Genomic DNA, 20,897 nt, shown 5'->3' with positions numbered 1-20,897 from the left:
ATGCACTGTTATTGTAATAATGACACTGGCAGGGAAGGGGTTAACATCAGGGGCGATCAAGGGGTTAAATGTGTTCCCTGCAGGTGTTTCCTGCATAGCAGAAAGACAGGATCTGTGTGATCTCCCCTGTCAGAACGGAGATCTGCCTTGTTTACACAGACAGAAGAACCCCGTTGGTCTCCATGGTCTCTTTTACATCTGGTACACAGTGGAGTGGGCCGGAGACCCATAACATACATTCTGTGGGGGGTATAATATACTGGTATGCTGACACCTTAAGAGTTCCCTTCACTGGAACTAAGGGGCCAAGCCCAACCCCTGAAAAACAACCTCATGCCATAATCCCCCCTCGACCAAATGATTTGGACCAGTGCACAAAGCAAGGTCCATAAAGATATGGATAAGCAAATTTGGGGTGGAGGAACTTGGCTGGCCTGCACAGAGTCCTAACCTCAACCCAATAGAACACCTTTGGGATGAATTAGAGTGCGTGTAAAGGCAGGTGTCCCAATACTTTTGACAATATAGTGTACCTCCAAAAAACGGCCATTATTTAACCACTTTCCGCCCGGCCTATAGCAGATTGACGGCCGGGAAGTGGTTCTTTTATCCTGACTGGGCATCATATGGCGTCCAGCAGGTCAACATGTCGGCGCGTGCCCATAGGGGCGCGCAGCGCGGTGATCGTGAGTGTGGCGTGTCAGTCTGACAGGCCGCATCTCCGATCGTGATAAGAAGCCTGTCTCGTAGGCTTCTTAGCATGTGATCAGCTGTGACCATTCCTCGGTTCGCGCTGATAGGGAGAGCCGATCGGAGCCGATCGGCGGCTCTCCCTGTGAGGGGGCGGGGGGGGGGGTCTGTGCTGATAATCAGCACATTGATTATCAGCACAGCCCCCTCAGTTGTCCCAGTCACCTGCCAATCAATCCACAGCAACACACACAATAATAAAGTCTCCCAATGCCCACCACGGTGCCAATCAGTGTCCACCACAGTGCCAATCAGTGCCCAGCAGTAACACCTGTCAGTGATCTATCAGTACCTCATCATCAGTGCTGCCCATCAGTGCCACCTGTCAGTGCCAATCAGTAACGCCTATCAGTGCCAATCAATGCCACCTGTCAGTGCCCATCAGTGCTGCCTGCCAGTGCCAATCAGTTTACGCCTATCAGTGCCAATCAGTGCCACCTGTCAGTGCTGTCTATTGGTGCCCATCAGTGCTGCATATCAGTGTCGCCTATCAGTGCCCATCAATTCTATATATCAGTGCCTCCTCATCAGTGCCCATCAGTGCCACTTTATCAGTGCCAACTCATCAGTGGCCATCAGTGCCGCCCCATCAGTGGCCATCAGTGAAGGGGAAAACAAAACTTTATGACAGAAAGTAAGAAAAACTTTCTTTTTCAAAAATGTTGGTCTTTTTTAATTTGTTTAGCAAAAAATACAAATCCCAGAGGTGATCAAATACCACCAAAAGAAAGCTCTATTTGTGGGAAGAAAATGATAAAAATGTAGTTTGGGTACAGTGTTGTATGACCGCGCAATTGTCATTCAAAGTGCGACAGCGCTGAAAGCTGAAAATTGTCCTGGGCAGGAATGACCGAAAGTGCCCGGCATTAAAGTGGTTAAACAATGCAGCACCCCAGACTTCATCATTTTTTTGTAACTGATTGCTGAATAAGATGTTACAAAGCATATGGGCCCGTTGGTCATTATCTGTTTATCTGTTGTCGATATTCTTTGATCCAATGAAAACCAAATGCCGTCCCCGCAGCAAAAAAAAACAAAAAAAAAAAACAACCCAAACATACGGCATGTGAGCGGGTGATAACAAAACGCCACAAAGCTCTCTATTTTTTTTCTGTTTTCCGGCTTAGACGGTGGCGCCTGACAAAGGGACGCACGTATGATAATGAAACGTAACAACCTTGATTTTTCACTTCTACTTTACGAAACTTACATCAAAGCAAGCCGGATAATTGTGACAATTCCCCTTTGTGGCAACACAAATCAAAGCAACAAGAGTAGCAGACAAAACACTTGAGGGAATAGCACTCTCTGCGCCGCAGCGCACTAATGCTGCCTACAAACACGCCCCGTGGATCTCCGCGTCTTATCTGCGCCCGTGCCTTTGCTGCCATACAAATCAATCCATCTCATGACAGAAGAGATGGACGATAACCAGAGATTTTAATGGAATGCGGACCCGACCTTGGATACAAGTGATTGCATGGTTAACCCCTGCTGCGCCAGGTGGAACCCACAAGATCGGGCCTTTGTGCTAGAACAGGGAACGGACGCTCACACAAGGGAGGATGGAACGTGAGTCAGAGATGGCTTCTAGGGAGGGATAGGAGAATGAAGAGCAAGCTAAACATGGCTTTTACACTACTGATTCATACAGCAGGCCATGTCCACTATTTCTTTATTTTATTTTTTCTTGTAAAAATATAGCAAATCACAGGATGGTTATGATTGCATCAATATACACTTTATTGCCAAAAGTATTGGGACGCCTGCCTTTACACGCACATGAACTTTAATGGCATCCCAGTCTTATGCCGCGTACACATGATTGGAATTTCCGACAACATTTGTGTGGCCGTGTGTATGCAAGACAAGTTTGAGCCAACATCCTTCGAGGGAAAAAGTCCACGGTTTTGTTGTCGGAAAGTCCGATCGTGTGTACGGGGCATAAGTCTGTAGGGTTCAATATTGAGTTGGCCCACCCTTTGCAGCTATAACAGCTTCAACTCTTCTGGGAAGGCTTTCACAAGGTTTAGGAGTGTGTCTATGAGGGTGTTTGACCATTCTTCACGAAGCACATTTATGAGGTCAGGCGCTGATGTTGAAGAGAAGGCTGGCTAGCAGTCTCCGCTCTAATTCATCCCCAAAGTGTTCTATCGAGTTGAGGACTTTGTGAGGACTCTGTGCAGGCCAGTCAAGTTCCTCCACCCCAAACTCGCTCATTCAAGTCTTTATGGACCTTGCTTTGTGCACTGGTGTGCAGTCATGTTGGAACAGGAAGGGGCCATCCCCAAACTGTTCCCACAAAGTTGGGAGCATGAAATGGTCCAAAATGTCTTGGTATGCTGTCACCTTAAGAGTTCCCTTCACTGGAACTAAGGAGCCAAGCCCAACTTCTGAAAAACAACCCCACACCATAATCCCCCCTCCACCAAATGATTTGGACCAGTACACAAAGCAAGGTCCATAAAGACATGGATGAGAGAATTTGGGTTGGAGGAACTTGACTGTCTTCAACCTGATAGAACACCTTTGGGATGAATTAAAGTGGAGACTGCGAGCCAGGCCTTCTCATCCAACATCAGTGCCTGACCTCACAAGTGCGCTTCTGGAAGAATAGTCAAACATTCCTATAGACACACTCCTAAACCTTGTGGACAGCCTTCCCAGAAGAGTTGAAGCTGTTATAGCTGCAAAGGGTGGGCCAACTCAATATTGAACCCTACGGACTAAGACTGTGATGCCAGTAGCCACCCTGGTGGTATGATTATGTCTGATTTTTGCGTCTCAAATCGGTACAATTGTTTTGCATAGAAATTTGGTGTTTTATATTGTAGGCCTGTAATTCTTATGCCGTGTACACACGGGCGGACTTTCCGACGGACTTTCAACGGACTTCCGACGGACTTTCTAACAACCGGACTTGCCTACACACGATCACACCAAAGTCCGATGGATTCATACATGATGACCTACACCGGACTAAAATAAGGAAGTTGATAGCCAGTAGCCAATAGCTGCCCTAGCGTCGGTTTTTGTCCGTCGGACTAGCATACAGACAAGCGGATTTCTGGGTCTGGAGGAGTTACGACGTAAAGATTTGAAACATGTTCCAAATCTAAAGTCCGTCAGATTTTCGACTGGAAAAGTCCGCTGAAGGTCCGATGAAGCCCACACACGATCGGCTTGTCCGCCGGACTCGGTCCGTCGGACCAGTCCGGTCGAAAAGTCCAACCGTGTGTACGCTGCATAATCATAACACACTTAAATCTGTCCAAACAAGAGTCTAGACTGGGATGCCATTAAAGTTCATCTGCGTGTAAAGGCAGACGTCCCAATACTTTTGGTAATTTAGGGGGTTATTTACTAAAGGCAACTCCACTTTGCACTACAAGTGCAGTCGCTGTAGATCTGACGGGGACATGCAAGGAAAATTTAAATAAAACAGCATTTTAGCTTGCACATGATTGGATGATAAAATCAGCAGAGCTTCCACAGATCTACAGCGACTGCACTTCCAAGTGCACTTGTAGTGCAGAGTGGATTTTCCTTTAGTAAATAACCCCCCATAGTGTATTTTTGTCTTAAGTTATCCATACATGGATTCAAATTTGGCTGGATCAGCAGTTATTGGCTGAATTTCAATCCATATATATGGACAGACTGATTATATATAACCTAATATAACATAATATTATGTAATATAATCTAAAATAAAAATAATACATGTTAGTTTGTAACGTAATGAAAATTGGGAACACACAAAGACACTGCAAATTCTCTTTAAAATATACTCAACTCCGGGAGGCACATCATATATAAAATTACATAAAGAGATGAAATAGCTTTCAGATATAATTAATTGCAATTCGACATCCAGAATGACATCTGCAAGCATAGCCAATCGACATATTATACAGACAAAAAAAAAAACAAAGATTTCCTGACTCTGCTATTAGCTTAATGCCTGAGATTACCCTGACAGCTTTGATTGACACAACATGTTATATTTGATGTCAATTTTCTGCAATTTCCCCATAATATTTCTACATGAAAGACTCAAACAGTCCATTAAATGTGTATGTCTCAGGTGGAATTCATTGCTCAGAATGGCTAATTTTGCAATTATCTACATTAAAAATCTTCAGTTACTCAAAGTCTTTTCAAACTCTACGGCAAGTTAAAATAAAGTTTGTTACAAAAGTAAAAAAAAAAAAAATTGTATCGTTTGCAGAAATTGGAGAATTAAAGAATTAACATTGGAGTCCTAAAATTACCTATCAAGATAAGGTGGCAATAACGAGCTGCATCTGGGGGCAGGCGACGGTGGCAAGTGGCATGCTGCATCTGGTGGCAAGTAGCACACCGTATCTGGTGGCATGCTGCTGGTGGCAAGTGGCCCACTGCATCTGATGGCAGGCTATGGCTGGCATCTGGCATGCTGCATTTGGGGGCAGGCGACGGTGGCAAGTGGTACGCTGCATCTGGTGGCAAGTGGCAAGCTCAGGGTTCCCAATGATTCTGCATTATGGTGAGTTGAACTATTTCATTACATATTACTAGGGTTGTCCCAATACCACTTTTTTAAGACCGAGTACAAGTACCGATACTTTTTCTCAAGTACTCGCCGATATCGATTACCGATAATTTTTTTTAATGTCACGTGACAGTGGCACTAATATGCAGCACTGATGACGCGTGGACGGTGTCAGTCGTCTTTATTTTTATTTATTTATTTTTTTACAATGATATTTTTTACAATCTTATTTTTATTATTTTTTACAACTTATTATTTTTCATTTTATTTTTTTTACAATGTTTTCCTTTTTTTTTGGGGGGGGGGGGGGTGAGTGGATAGTGTCATTTATGTTTATGTTATTTTTTATTATTTTTACAATTTGACCTTTTCAATATTTATGTATTACAATTATTATTTTTTTTTTTATTAGCCTTGTTGAGGGGTAGGTTTGGTGAGATGTCAGGGGTCTTAACAGACCCCTGACACTGACATCTCCCTTTAGAGACAGGGAAAGGGACTGAGGACACAGATTCCCCAGTCCCTTTCTCTGCAGCCTCAGCTGCACTGAAGATGAATGGACAGGAGACAGTGGCTCCTCTCCATTCATAAACTGAACCATCGTAAAGACGGTTTACGATGCTCAGTGACAGTTATGAATGAACAGAGTCTCTGATCACTGACTCTGTGCATTCAGAAAAGGAAGGAGCCAGTAAATGACATATTAGATTGAGGACAGAAGGGGCAGAGGAGCATGGAGGGGGACCGAGGAGCACAGAGGGGAATGAGGAGCATGGAGGGGGACCGGAGCACAGAGGGGGACCAAGGAGCATGAAGGAGGACCGAGGAGCACGGAGAGGGACCGAGGAGCACAGAGGGGAACGAGGAGCATGGAGGGGGACCGGAGCACAGAGGGGGACCAAGGAGCATGAAGGGGGACCGAGGAGCACGGATGGAGACCGAGGAGCACAGAGGGGAACGAGGAGCACGGAGGGAGACTGGAGCACAGAGGGGGCCCGGAGGACCACGGAGGGTGACCGAGGAGCACGAAGGGGGACCGAGGAGCACGGAGGGGGACCGAGGAGCATGGAGTTGAACCGGAGGAGCACGAAGGGGGACCGAGGAGCATGGAGGGGAACTGAAGGTGCACGAAGGGGGACCAAGGAGCACGGAGGGGAACTGGAGAAGCCGAAGGGGGACCAAGGAGCACGGAGGGGAATTGGAGGAGCACGAAGGGGGACCAAGGAGCACGGAGGGGAACAGGAGGAGCATGGAGGGGGACCGAGGAGCACGGAGGGGAAACGAGGTGTACAGAGGGGGCCCGAGGAGCATGGAGGTGGGCCGAAGCCTGGAGGGGGACCGAAGCACGGAGGGGGACTGGAGGAGGATATGGGGGACAGTGCGGCCCTGGGGAGGAGTTACAATCACCGATCTCCCTGAATAGATTTCCATAAAGCAGCTGAAAGCCGCGGGAGGTAGAGGAGGAGAAGCGACTGTCAGATGCTTTATTGAAATCTATACAGGGAGATCGGTGATTGTAACTCCTCCCCAGCACTGCACCGATCACCCCTGACTGTCCAGGTATCGGATTAAGCATTGGAGCATTTGCATGAGTACAAGTACTCGAACAAATGCTCGGTATTGGCACCGATAAGGATACTACTTGTATCGGTATCGGGACAACCCTATATATTACAATGTAGTACAACATTTGCCTGACAAATCACCGCCGCTGCTGAATTCCCCATCAACCCCGAAACTACATTCCCCCAAACCCCCCCTCATTTTTTTTGGGAGGGGGGTGTCCCTGAATGGCAGTTTGGAAATGTGGTCCCCCTAATGTCTCCCCCTAGTGAAAGCACCCCCCCCCACAGTACACAGACACACAGGCTAGGCACACAGTTAACCCTTTGATCGCCCCTGATGTTAACCCCTTCCCAGCCAGTGTCATTAGTACAGTGACAGTGTATATTTTTAGCACTGATCACTGTATTAGTGTCAATGGTTCCCAAAAAGGTTTAACGATGTCAGTTAGTGTCGATGTCCGCCTCAATATCGCAATCCTGCAATAAGTCGCTGATCGCCGCCATTACTAGTAAAATAAATAAATAAAAAATATCCCATAGTTTGCAGACGCTATAATTTTTGAGCAAACCAATCAATATACACTGATTGGGATTTTTTTTTTTTACCAAAACCATGTAGCAGAATACATATTGGCCTAAATTTATGAAAAAATTAGATTTTTTAAACATTTTTTATTGGGTATGTTTTATAACAGTAAGTAAAAAATAATGATGTCTTTTTTCAAAATTGTCGGTCTTTTTTTGTTTATAGCGCAAAAAATAAAAACAGCAGAGGGGATCAAATACCACCAAAAGAAATCTCTATTTGTGGGGAAAAAAAAGGACATCAATCTTATTTGGGTACAGCGTCGCACGACCGCGCAGTTGTCAGTTAAGGTAAGGAAGTGCCGTATCGCAAAAAATGGTCATGAAGAGGGGGAAAATTTTCTGGAGATCAAGTGGTTAAAAGAAGAGGGGATGCTACACCGTGGTAAACCTGTCCCTGTCCCAACTTTTTAAAATGTGTTGCTGCCATAAATTTTAAAATTGCCTTATTTTTTTCTTAAAATAGTCAATTTTCTCAGTTTAAACATTTGATATGTTTTCTATTTTCTATTGTGAATAAAATATAGGTTTATGAGATTTCCAGATCATTGCATTCTGTTTTATGTAAAATTTACACAGCGCTCTAATTTTATTGGAATTGGGGTTGTAGATCATTGCAAAGTTTTTCAAAATAGTGAATTTCAGATAAGGAGGGCGATCAATACATGACATCAGGGAAGTGTAGTTGGGATAAATATTAATTCCAGCTATAGCCGTTCTCGTATTTTCTCGGTTTGGTTTCCGATGCGCCTTTTCATGTTCTCCCCAGTTGTGCGATTCACATGAAAAGACGGCTCCTCCGCTGTCCGTTGGCGAAGTGTAAAATCCTTTTAAAAACCAACAGCCTTGCAGGCGTGGACAGGAGGGAGCCTTCCTTTCCGATGACTGCTGCTCCACAACCGTGTGTAACATATCAAAATGAGACGGCCAAAAAAAAAAAACAGAGGAAGACGAGTCAGCTAAGGTGAGGATGAAGGATTGGAAACCGATGATAAAAAGTGAAGTGTACATCACACACTTCAGGACAAATAGGGCAGGCATGGACGCTTCTAGTATTAGTATGCATGAGTTAGATGTGCTTTAGCCTGCAGAAGATCGTGAAAGAATAGTACAACTAACAAAATCTTAGAGTTCATGAAACAAGCAACATGTTGTAGAAATGGTCAAAGACTGCAGACATGATACAAGAGATGGTCAGAGGCTGCAGACATGATACAAGAGATGGTCAGAGACTGCAGACATGATACAAGAGATGGTCAGAGACTGCAGACATGATACAAGAGATGGCCAGAGACTACAGACATGATACAAGAGATGGTCAGAGACTGCAGACATGATACAAGAGACGGTCAGAGGCTGCAGACATGATACAAGAGATGGTCAGAGACTGCAGACATGGTACAAGAGATGGTCAGAGGCTGCAGACATGATACAAAAGATGTTTAGAGACGGCAGACATGATACAAAAGATGATCAAAGACTGAGGGCATGATAAAATAGATGGTCAGAGATTGTGAACATGATACAAGAGATGGCCAGAGACTGCAAACATGATATGAGAGATGACCAGGGACTGCAGGCATCAAACAAGAGATGGTCAAAGACGGCAGACATGATACAAGAGATGGTCAGAGACTGCAGACAGGATACAAGAGATGGACAGAGACTGAGGACATGATACAAGAGATGGTCAGAGACTGCGGACAGGATACAAGAAATGGTCAGAGACTGAGGAAGTGATACAAGAGATGGTCAGAGACTGCACACAAGATACAAGTGAGGGTCAGAGACTACAGACATGATAAAAGAGCTGGTCAGAGACTGCGGACATGATACAAGAGATGGTTAGAGACTGCAGACATGAGACAGAGGATAGTCAGAGACTGCAGACATAATACAAGTGATGGTCAGAGACTGCAGACATTATAAAAGAGGTGATAAGAGACTGCGGACATGATACAAGAGATGGTCAGAGACTGCGGACAGGATACAAGAGATGGTCAGAGGCTGCAGACATGATACAAGAGATGGTAAGAGACTGCGGTCATGATACAAGAGATGGTCAGAGACTGCAGACATAATACAAGAGATGTTCAGAGACTGCGGACATGATACAAGAGATGGTCAGAGACTGCAGACATGATACAAGAGATGGTAAGAGACTGCGGACATGATACATGAGATGGTCAGAGGCTGTGGGCAGCAGCGTTTTTAAGCCTATTAAAAGTCGCATTCAGGTAAAGAACTTTTAGGCATAAAAACACTCAAATGTGCCTAAACAAAAAAAGAATGCATTACCATCAGATGCGTGAACGCACATGCAAAAACGCAGCTTTTTACCGCATATTTCTGCTGCTAAACTCCTGTATGAGAAAAGGTTGTCAGAGAGAATACAGTGTGCATGAGGCCTAATACAGGTAAAGGATCTGCGTAGTTTTGATGTATACAAAATAAAGTCGCTCCTCCACCATTACCTTACATGACGTCCCCGCAGAGGCCGTGGGCCCCGATTGCTGTTAGCAGGGCCGCCGTTTGAATATTCAAGCAGCCCCGGCCTGCTCTGTTTATTGGGCGCAGACGCTTCCTTCTCTTCACAAATCTCATCCAAATGTTCATGTTAGAAGCGGAGGATCTGATAAACTCCGAAGGATTGTAAGGCAGCCGAATCTGCAAGATTGCACCGCCTGGGGGGAAATCTTATTCAAGAGAGACCGCATCTCTACATCAAATAAAATCTTCACACCGACAAAGGTGAATTGTATAGTTCTGCGTGTTTACCAGCCCGCGAGTGCTTCTTTTATCTGACACACATAAAAAAAAAATAAAGGAATAAAAAAAAAGACGACGCCGGGCTGAAGAGCCTCTCTGCAGCAGAACAGACGCTCTACGCATGGAGGAAGTGTGCGCTGGAAGAAAAGGTTTTTGTTGCTAATAGCAACCGCTACGTCTACGACACGGGTTTCGAAAATGTAACAAGAGCGCTCTCTGATTGCTATGGGCAACATTATTATACTATTATATTAACATAGGTTGGACTTGATGGACTTGTGTCTTTTTTCAACCTCACCTTCTATGTAACTATGTAATTATATTTATACATAACTGAACAGTGCAAGGATTATTATGGAGAACTTACTAAAGCCTCTTACACACGATCGGATTTTCCGACGGGAAATGTTCGATGTCAGGCTGTTGGCGGAAAATCCAACCGTGCGTATGCTCTATCGGACAATTGTTGTCGGACTTTTCGCCAACAAATGTTGGCTAGCACGTCTTCAAATTTTCCGCGTACAAATGTTGTGTTGTCGGATTTTCCGAGCGTGTGTACACAAGTCCGTCAGACAAAAGTCCAAAGTACAAACACGCATGCCAGGAAGCAAGGACGAGCCGGAAGCGGTCGGTCTTGTAAACTAGCGTTCGTAATGGAGAAATAACATTCGTGACGCGGCAAATTATGAAATCTGGAAATGCAGCGCACAATTCTCTTCTTCTTTAATGGGATAATAATGAAGCTGCTTTGCTGGTGATACTGATGGAGTTATTGTAAACTAATTTTCAAAGGCTTTTTTTTTCTATTGATATCAAGAATAATATTATTATGCTTTTATATGTTTTTTATTTGGACAAGTTACCACAACACCATTATCCCGTAGTTTTTAAGATCAAAGATACATCTATGTTGGTGTCCCTTGTCAATTTTACATTGTATTTTTTAAATGTAACTGCCTACTCCCAAACTGTCATTTGAAGTAAAACACATAGCCAAGTATTATTCTACACAATTTTTTATTGTGTATTAAAAAAAGAAAACAAATAAAATTAGACATGCTATCTGCCAATAGAACTTAACCAAAAAGTGTATTCTATGCATCCAAAAATATAGAAAATATACCAAAACAAATCATTATTCAACCAAAAAAATAATGTCAAAGCAATAACTCCAAGGCCAATAATAAATAACATGTTATCTCCTCCGATTCCGCAACATGTCTGGTTGATGAACGGCCGTTCAGAAACTAACTGAAAAGCGCGAAATGAAAAACGCGAAAAGTAAAACACGAAAAGAAAAGCGAAAATCAACACTCACCAAACTTCTACTAACACGAAATTAGCAGAAGGAGCCCAAAGGGTGGCGCTAAAGAGCTAAAAAAACAGGTAGTACGTCACTACGTTCGTCTTACTTGGCCAACAATTGTGTGGCCGTGTGTATGCAAGACAAGTTTGAGCCAACACCCTTCGGACAAAATTCCATGGTTTTGTTGGCCAACAATCCGATCGTGTGTACGAGGCATTAGGCTGGAGGAGCCAGACTCTGGGGTAGCTGTGCATGGCCAGGGCCGGTGATAAGGCAGCAGAACCAGTCCTGGGCCCAGGCTCCATCAGCTAAACGGGGGGGGGGGGGGGTCCCGGGGCAGCTTCATTCTTCATTTCTGACTAAATGGATGCTACTAGATCACACCACCGCTCCTACTTGCTTACCAGAGCTTAAATTACATTTCCCTGGACCCCATCAGCTCAACAGATGGGCCCAGGAGCTGGGAGAAGAGGAGGGACTATTTTTTCATTTTTGCAGGCTGGGTTGGGTTGGGGTTCCATCAGGAAGGCTGTAGAGGGCCCTGTGATTTCTAACAGCACCCACCCTGTGCATGGCAACCAATCTGCTACATGCTTTTTCTAAGCTTAAAGTGAATGTAAACCTCAGACATAAAATATGAAAAAAGCATATCTCTCTATAGTGTGTACTTGTCTCAATCCAAAGCACTAAGTGTAATTTCTGTCTTCAGCATGAATCACTTCTGACAAGTTTTCCTGACACCAAGAGAAAAATGGTGACAAAGGAGGGACTTTCAGCACACAGCCTGTGATTGACAGCCTCGGCTCTGTTCCTGTGTGCTATGTGGAGGGGGTGTGTCCCTTCCCTCCAATCAGCTCTCAGAGCTCTCCTCACTAAGCTCTGCAGAGTGTAACTTTAGCGGTCCTCTCCCTTTCATTACATTCATTACACATAAACAGGGCACTGATCTTCAGTGCCCTGATTATCCCTGCAGCCCCATAAGTGCCGATTAGTGCAGCTTTTTAGGGCATCTTCATCAGTGCAGCCTATCAGTACCCATCAGTGCCACCTCATCAGTGCCCATCAGCGCAGCTTATGAGTGCCCATCAGTGCCACCTCATCAGTGCAGCTAATCAGTGCCCATCAGTGCCGCCTCATCAGCGTCTCCTCATCAGTGCCCATTAGTGCAGCTTATCAGTGCCCATCAGTGCCACCTCATCATCGCAGCTAATCAGTGCCCATCGGTGCTGCCTAATCAGTGCCTCCTCATCAGTGCCCATTAGTGCAGCTTATCAGTGCCTCATCAGTGCCTCCTCATCAGTGCAGCCTATCAGTACCCATCATTGCCACCTCATCAGTGCCCATCAGTACAGCTTATCAGTGCCCATCAGTGTCGCCTCATCAGTGTCTCCTCATCAGTTCCCAACAGTGCAGCTTATCAGTGCCCATCAGTGCCACCTCATCAGTGCAGCTAATCAGTGCCCATCAGTGCCGCCTCATCAGTGCCTCCTCATCAGTGCCCATTAGTGCAGGTTATCAGTGCCTCCTCAACAGTGCAGCGTATCAGTGCCCATCAGTGCCGCCTCATCAGTGCCTCCTCATCAGTGCCCATTAGTGCAGGTTATCAGTGCCTCCTCAACAGTGCAGCGTATCAGTGCCCATCAGTGCCGCCTCATCAGTGCCTCCTCATCAGTGCCCATTAGTGCAGGTTATCAGTGCCTCCTCAACAGTGCAGCGTATCAGTGCCCATCAGTGCAGCTTATCAGCCCCTATCATTGCCTCCTCATCAGTACCCATCAGTGCCGCCCCATCAGTGCCCATCAGTGCAGTTTATCAGTGTCCATCAATGTAAAACTTTATAATAGAATCTAAGAAAAACTTTTTTTTTTCATACTTTTCAGACTTTTTAAATTTGTTTAGCAAAACCTAAAAATCCCAGTCGTGATTAAATACCACCAAAAAAAAGCTCTATCTGTCTCAAAGTATGCTAAAAATGCCATATGGGTACAGCGCTGCATGACTACGTAATTGTCATTCAAAATGCTACAGCACTGAAAGCTGAAAATTGGTCTGGGCAGGGAGGGGGTGAAAGTGCCCGATATTGAAGGGATTAAATAGCGTTTTCAGTTTGCGGTGCTCAGATACAGTTGAGTCCTGCTTTAAGGCAAAGGTATTCCTTAAAGAGTCCTATCCGGCGTTATCTGTGTTAATCCAATTAATTAATTTTCCTGCTGATGTGCATCCTCCCTCACTATATAGCTATTACCAAGTCATCGGAAGCATAAATATAATATTTCCAATTCCCATACCATGATGGAGGTATAATGATATACAATGTGAGGAACTATATATTCCACCATCCGTGTCTGAGAGATAATTAGACCATAATTAGTCGTTTGTTTTTCAACTTATATCTCATATCACGTTTATAATGTATCGTTTTATTGCATAAGTTGCTAGCATCTGTTTTCTACTCTGCACTGGAAACGTGACGGCAAATTGTTTGCTATCCTAACCTACACATTTGCATTACTCCCTAAATATAGAATAATGAATGCTGGTGTGACATCCCACCAAAACACTGTTTTTATTTGTGTTCTATATTATGGGAACCTTTTCCAACAAAGGTTAGAGCCTATCTGCTGTCTGGGTACCCTTTGTGGATATTTACCCTAATAAGCAGGTGCAGGTATTATTCTTTCCTGTAGGTGGCACTGTGCTGATGTTACAGTGGAAGGGTAGTCTGTTTAAAGCGGTTGTAAACCATTGCAGTAAAAAACAAAAATCTTTCCCCTGTTGGGCAACTGCGTAATGTGCTAGCATGCATTGCATGCTAGCACATTATGAAATACTTACCTTAGAATGAACCCCTCCAGCGGCGTGCCTTCACCGCTGACAGAGCTTCCATCTTCCCCTGGTCTTCCTTCTGGGTTCACGGACTCCAGCTGTGCAAGGCCTCATGTACACTGCTGCTGGTAAACAGACGTTTCGGAGCAGTTGGGAGTTTTTTTCAACTGCCCCTGAACTCTCCTCTATGTTATCTTATCTGTCCATAAACACAGGGTCGTTTACAGTAGTTTCTAGGCAGTTGAGTTTAGAGGCATTTTTTGGAATGCAAAAAAATGCATTCAGAAGCTGCGTTTACAGGAATTTCAAGCTAAATGCTTCTAAACGCTTCTAAACGCGTTAAGTCGCGTTAAGCCATGTTTTGCTTACAGGTGTTTTTCATTTTTGGCTATTTAAAAAAAATATATTTTTTTTCTTTAAAACGCAAACACGGCAAAACGCAGCTAAACGCGGTATGTAAACGCGGCAAAACGGACGTTTTAAATGTGGGTTACTATCTGTCAAGTTACATTGTTCAGGAGAGGTTGTAAAAATGTCCCGTGTACATGAAGCCTTAGTGGCCGGAGCAGCAATGACGTCACTCCCGTGCATGCTCGCAGGAGCCCTCGGTTCTGGCATGGTGCTCTGGAGGTCCAGCGTGGTATGTTGGACCTTTAGAGTGCACACACTGCTGACGTCACCAGCTGCATCCAGTGTGAATATCTACTATAAATTTACCTACCTTATTACAGGCTTACCTGCAGGTAAAAATCGCAAAGCGGACTTTACTACCACTTTAATGGAAATGCCCCTTGAGGACTCCTTAGGTCCTCTGTGGGTAAGGTAGGTTTCTGATTTGATGTTGAATTCTCACGAGAGTTCAGGCGGCCATCTTAATGAGGAAGCTTTTAATAGGGGATTCCATATCATTTGGGGTTGCTTTGCGTGAGTGGTAGGTTAGAGTGAGGAGCTCACTGGTTAGGAACAGTGCTTAGCTCAGGTAAAGGTTCCTGATTAGTAGGGACAGAGACAGAGAAAAGGACACTTTCCGCTGTCAAAAACCCTCGCGAGGATCCCTTTCAGTGGACAAGTACAGTGTGATCTTACAGAATATCGTCACCCCTATTACAATTCCCTACAGCCCTTTGAGATGTAACTTGAAAGCAACATCACATATGGAATAAGGCACATAGAGTTAGCCCACTGAATCTGGGAATCTTGGGCTTAGTAATGTCCATAACTCAGGGCAAGCCTCTTGAGAGGGGCAGAAGCCATCTCCAGGACCATGTAAACAGAGCTTCTGGCTCTCACACCTGGGGACCAGACAAGTCCTGTCTGGGAGAGCTGCTAAGAGCCCACAGGAATAAGGGATAAAGAGAGAGAGCATCTCTTGTAATGAACCTGCTGCACATTTAGGGGAGGTCCTGGATCCTTTCACACACAGAACTGGCTTCCGGACCCAGCTGATCAAAGTTGCATGAAAATTGCATTGAAGTCACATCAAGTTGCAACGAGCCTTATACTCACCCCATTCTACCACTTGAGCAAGGTAAAGAATCCATGTGCATGCATCCTGTTGGCCTGGTAGGGCTCGCATAGGATCCTCCCCCTGTCCCATTTGATGGCTCTTGGGCCTGACAATAGGCTGCTTTGGCTGCATTATGAGACAAAGAGGAGGGGGGTCACTTGTTCTTCTATACACAGAAGTACTCACTTCACTCTGGTGGACAAGCAAAGAATTGCAATTGGCAGATAGATGTAAGCAGCCAAGTCAGGCAGGCTATTAAAGTGGAACTAAACTCTCACAATCAACATATGGAATAAGGCACATACAGTAAGTCCAATGAATCTGGGAATGTTGAGCTCAGCAATGTCCATAACTCAGGGCAAGCCGCTTGAGAGGAGCAGAAGCCATTTCCAGGACCATGTAAACAGAGCCTCTGGCTCTCACACCTGGGGACCAGACAAGTCCTGTCTGAGAGAGCTGAATCCCTGTGCATGCATCCTGTTGGCCTGGTAGGGCTCACATAGGATCCTCCCCTTGCCCCATTTGATGGCTCTTTGACCGAATAATAGGCTGATTTGGCTGCATTATAGGAAAAAGGGGAGGGGGTCACTTGTTCTTCTATACACAGAAGTACTCACTTCACTCTGGTGGACAAAGAATTGCAATTGGCAGATAGGTGTAAGCAGCCAAGTCAGGCAGGCTATTAAAGTGGAACTAAACTCTCACAATCAACATATGGAATAAAGCACATACAGTAAGTCCATTGAATCTGGGAATGTTGGGTTCAGCAATGTCCATAACTCAGGGCAAACCTCTTGAGAGGAGCAGAAGCCATTTCCAGGACCATGTAAACAGAGCCTCTGGCTCTCACACCTGTGGACCAGACAAGTCCTGTCTGAGAGAGCTGAATCCCTGTGCATGCATCCTGTTGGCCTGGTAGGGCTCACATAGGATCCTCCCCTTGCCCCGTTTGATGGCTCTTTGACCTGACAATAGGCTGCTTTGGCTGCATTATGGGACAAAGGGGAGGGGTCACTTGTTTTTCTATACACAAAAGAACCCACTTCACTCTGGTGGACAAACCAGGTATTGCAATTAGATAAGGCTTAAGTAGCTAGGTCAGGCAGGCTATTAAAGTGGAATTAAACTCTCACAATCAACATGAACTATTTTTAATCCTTTTGTTGCTAGCAAATAGTAAATAGATTGGAAGGTATATTATATTTACTTATTTTTTACGTTTCTTTAGTTGCTTCCTGGTTTCTGGCCTAGGCCAAAGTGATGTTATACACCCCAGAAGTCTTCCGTCTGGGCATTTTTTTTCTTTCATCTGGAGGAGGGGCTTTCTTATCTAAACACACCCGCCTGCACAGCTTCAATAATTTAGGATTGAATATTCATATTCCTGCACAAGCTCAGTGGTGATTGGCTCTCTCCACTTCGATGCTGGAGAACTAAAATTCCCAGCAAGCCCCACAGCTTCATACAGCTGACAAGTCTAAGTAAAAAAGCCTGCTGCTGAAGTATAAATGTGATACAGTCTACATTTTTATTCCACAACACGGTTAACCTTTTACGTTAAAAAAAAAAAATGAAAAAAAGATAAGTTCCGAGGTAACAGATGTTACTTTTAGCTCTTGCTAAGCTCAATGAATTAATCTTTTCCTAATTAGCATGGATGGTAATTGTCTAAGGGCCCGAAACAATTATTTCTACAAAAAGTCATGCTTTGTACCTCTGCATTTAAATGAACAGCTTCAACCTGTTCGCGCTTTTTTCTTTGGCTAACGGAATCCCAGACACAATGTATTCTCCGAGGACCTGAAAAAAAAGAGCAAAAAAAGGCGGGGCTTAGTCTGGGGTGAGAGGAGGCTGGATACAAAAAAAAAAAAAAATACAAAATCAAGCTAAATTAAGTCATGTCTTACTTTAGTGCAATTTTATCTAAAATATAATTATAATACAACATATATTTTTATCATATAAATATATATTATAATATATATATATATATATATATATATATATATATATATATATATATATATATATATATATATATATATATAATATACACTGAGCAAAATTATAAACACAACACTTTTGTGTTTGCCCCTATTTATTATGAGCTGAACTCAAAGATCTATGACTTTTTCTATGTACACAAAAGGCGTATTTCTCTGAAATATTGTTCACAAATCTGTCCAAATCTGTGTTAGTGAGCACTTCTCCTTTGCCAAAAAAATTCACCCACCTCACAGTTGTGGCATATCAAGATGTCGATTAGACAGCATGATTATTGCACAGGTGTGCTTTAGGCTGGCCACAATAAAAGGCCACTCTAAAATGTGCAGTTTTATTCTATTGGGGGGGACCGGGGGGTTCGAAAACCAGTCAGTATCTGGTGTGACCACCATTTGCCTCACGCGGTGCAGCACATCTCCTTCGCATAGAGTTGATCAGGTTGTTGTTTGTGGCCTGTGGGATGTTGGTCCATTCCTCTTCAATGGCTGTGCGAAGTTGCTGGATATTGGCAGGAACTGGAACACGTTGTTGTATACGCCGATCTAGAGCATCCCAAACATGTTCAATGGGTGACATGTCCGGTGAGTATGCTGGCCACGGAAGAACTGGGATGTTTTCAGCTTCCAGGAATTGTGTACAGATCCTTGCACCATGGGGCCGTGCATTATCATGCTGCAACATGAGGTGATGGTCATGGATGAATGGCACAACAATGGGCCTCAGGATCTCATCACGGTATCTCCCTGCATTCAAAATGCCATCAATAAAATGCACCTGTGTTCGTTGTCCATAGTATTTGCCTGCCCATACCATAACCCCACCGCTACCATGGGCCACTCAATCCACACCGCTGACATCAGCAAACCGCTTACCTACACAACGCCATACACGCTGTCCGCCTTCTGCCCTGTACAGTGAAAACCAGGATTCATACGTGAAGAGAACACCTCTCCAAAGTGCCAGACGCCATCGAATGTGAGTAAATCGGTTACGATGACGAACTGTAGTCAGGTCGTGACCCCGATAAGGACGATGAGCATGCAGATGAGCTTCCCTGAGATGGTTTCTGACAGCTTGTGCAGAAATTCTTTGGTTATGCAAACCAATTGTTGCAGCAGCTGTCCTGGTGGCTGGTCTCAGACGATCTTGGAGGTGAAGATGCTAGATCTGGAGGTCCTGGGCTGGTGTGATACGTGGTCTGCAGTTGTGAGGCTGGTTGGATGTACTGCCATAATTCTCTCAAATGTCTTTGGAAGGGGCTTATGGTAGAGAACTGAACATTCATTTCAGGGGGCAACAGCTCTGGTGGACATCCCTGCAGTCAGCATGCCAATTGCACACTCCCTCAAAACTTGCAACATCTGTGGCATTGTGCTGTGTGATAAAACTGCACATTTTGGAGTGGCCTTTTATTGTGGCCACCTGTGCAATAATCATGCTGTCTGATGAGAATCTTGATATGCCTGTGAGGTGGATGGATTATTTTGGCAAAGGACAAGTGCTCACTAACACAGATTTAGACAAATTTGTGAACAATATTTGAGAGAAATAGGCTTTTTGTGTACATAGAAAAAGTCGTAGATTTGTATGTTCAGCTCATGATAAATAGGGGCAAACACAAAAGTGTTGTGTTTATAATTTTGTTCAGTGTATATATATATATATATATATATATATATATATATATATATATATATATATATATATATATATATATATATATATATATATATATATATATATATATATATATATATAGATTATATATCTATATATAATCTATATATATATATATATATATATATATATATATATATATATATATATTTCTCTATATATCTCTATATATCTCTATATATCGATAGATAGATAGATAGATAGATAGATAGATAGATAGATAGATAGATAGATAGATAGATAGATAGATAGATCATAATAACAGTAGTAATATATATTTATATATCTACATGTATTTTTTGTTTCAAATATACTAATAATCTAATAATAATGATCAATATGACATATTATATAAAATGACTATTATAATATTACAAAACATTTTATAATACTTAAGCAATTATAATAATTAAGCAATAGCAAGATAACAATTTCAAGGGTATAATTGCAAGATAACCACAGCTTTTTCTGGCACTTTTTGTTTACAAGTTTATATCAGTATTTTGCTTAAAAATCACGCCTAACCCCCAAACTTTATATTTTCTTTTTTTTTTCCAGCAGAGACCCTAGAGAATAAAATAGCAAATTTTTTATGTCACATGGTATTTAGGCAGCGGTTTTTCAAATACAATATTTTTGGATACACTTTAATGAGTTAAAAAAAAAAAAGCCTGATATATGCCACAATTATTTTGTAAAATGTGAAAAATTATGTTACGCTGAGTAAATAGATAGCTAACATGTCAAGCTTTAAAATTGCGCATGCTCATGGAATTGTGACAGACTACGGTACTTAAAAATCCCCCTAAGCGATTCTTAAAATGCCTTTACAGGTTACCATTTTAGAGTTACAGAGGAGGTAAGCTGGGAGCGCTAGAATTATTACTTTCGCTCTAACGTTTGTGGTAATACCTCACATGGGTGGTAGCGAGTTACGTATGCATTCGCTTCTTCAATTTTTTCTTTTTCTTATTTATTTTATTTTTTAATTTTTACACTGTCCCTTTATTTTTTTTATCACTTTTATTCCCATTACAATTAATGTAAACATCCCTTGTAATAGAAATAGGGATGGCAGGTCCTCTTTATGGAGAGATCTGGGGGTCAAAAGACCCCAAATCTCTCCTTTACCTTAAAAAAAAAAAAAAAAAAACTGTAAATCCCCCAAAAAATGTTTTTTGATTTAAAAAAGAAAAATGGTTTACTTTCACTCTGGACCGGAAGGGATGTCATGACGTCGCTCCGATCCTCCATGGCCATAGAGGCGATCAAAGAAGATCTACTCTTTGATCACATCTGGGACCTGCCGGTGGCACCGTTGGTTTGTTCCTCAGGTGAGCCAGTTTTATCGGTAAGCTTGAGAAACACCAGCGA

The 20,897-nt window shown here is 43.3% G+C and overlaps 1 protein-coding gene across 5 annotated transcripts in view; it reads right to left on the bottom strand.

Moving 5' to 3' along the window:
• LRRC4C (leucine rich repeat containing 4C) overlaps positions 1-20,897 on the bottom strand; it is a 1,257,118-nt gene that overhangs the window by 849,443 nt on the left and 386,778 nt on the right. For all 5 annotated transcript variants that reach the window (XR_012236485.1, XM_073604174.1, XM_073604175.1 and 2 more), the window contains one exon: positions 17,557-17,642. The gene's annotated coding sequence lies outside the window, so the exon portion shown is untranslated. The remainder of the gene's footprint in view (positions 1-17,556; positions 17,643-20,897) is intronic.

This window comes from Aquarana catesbeiana, linkage group LG11 (assembly GCF_042186555.1).
Source record: "Aquarana catesbeiana isolate 2022-GZ linkage group LG11, ASM4218655v1, whole genome shotgun sequence".
Taxonomy (NCBI): domain Eukaryota; kingdom Metazoa; phylum Chordata; class Amphibia; order Anura; family Ranidae; genus Aquarana; species Aquarana catesbeiana.
The sequence above is the reverse complement of the archived record's forward strand: the minus strand, read 5'-3'. Positions and strand labels throughout refer to the sequence as shown.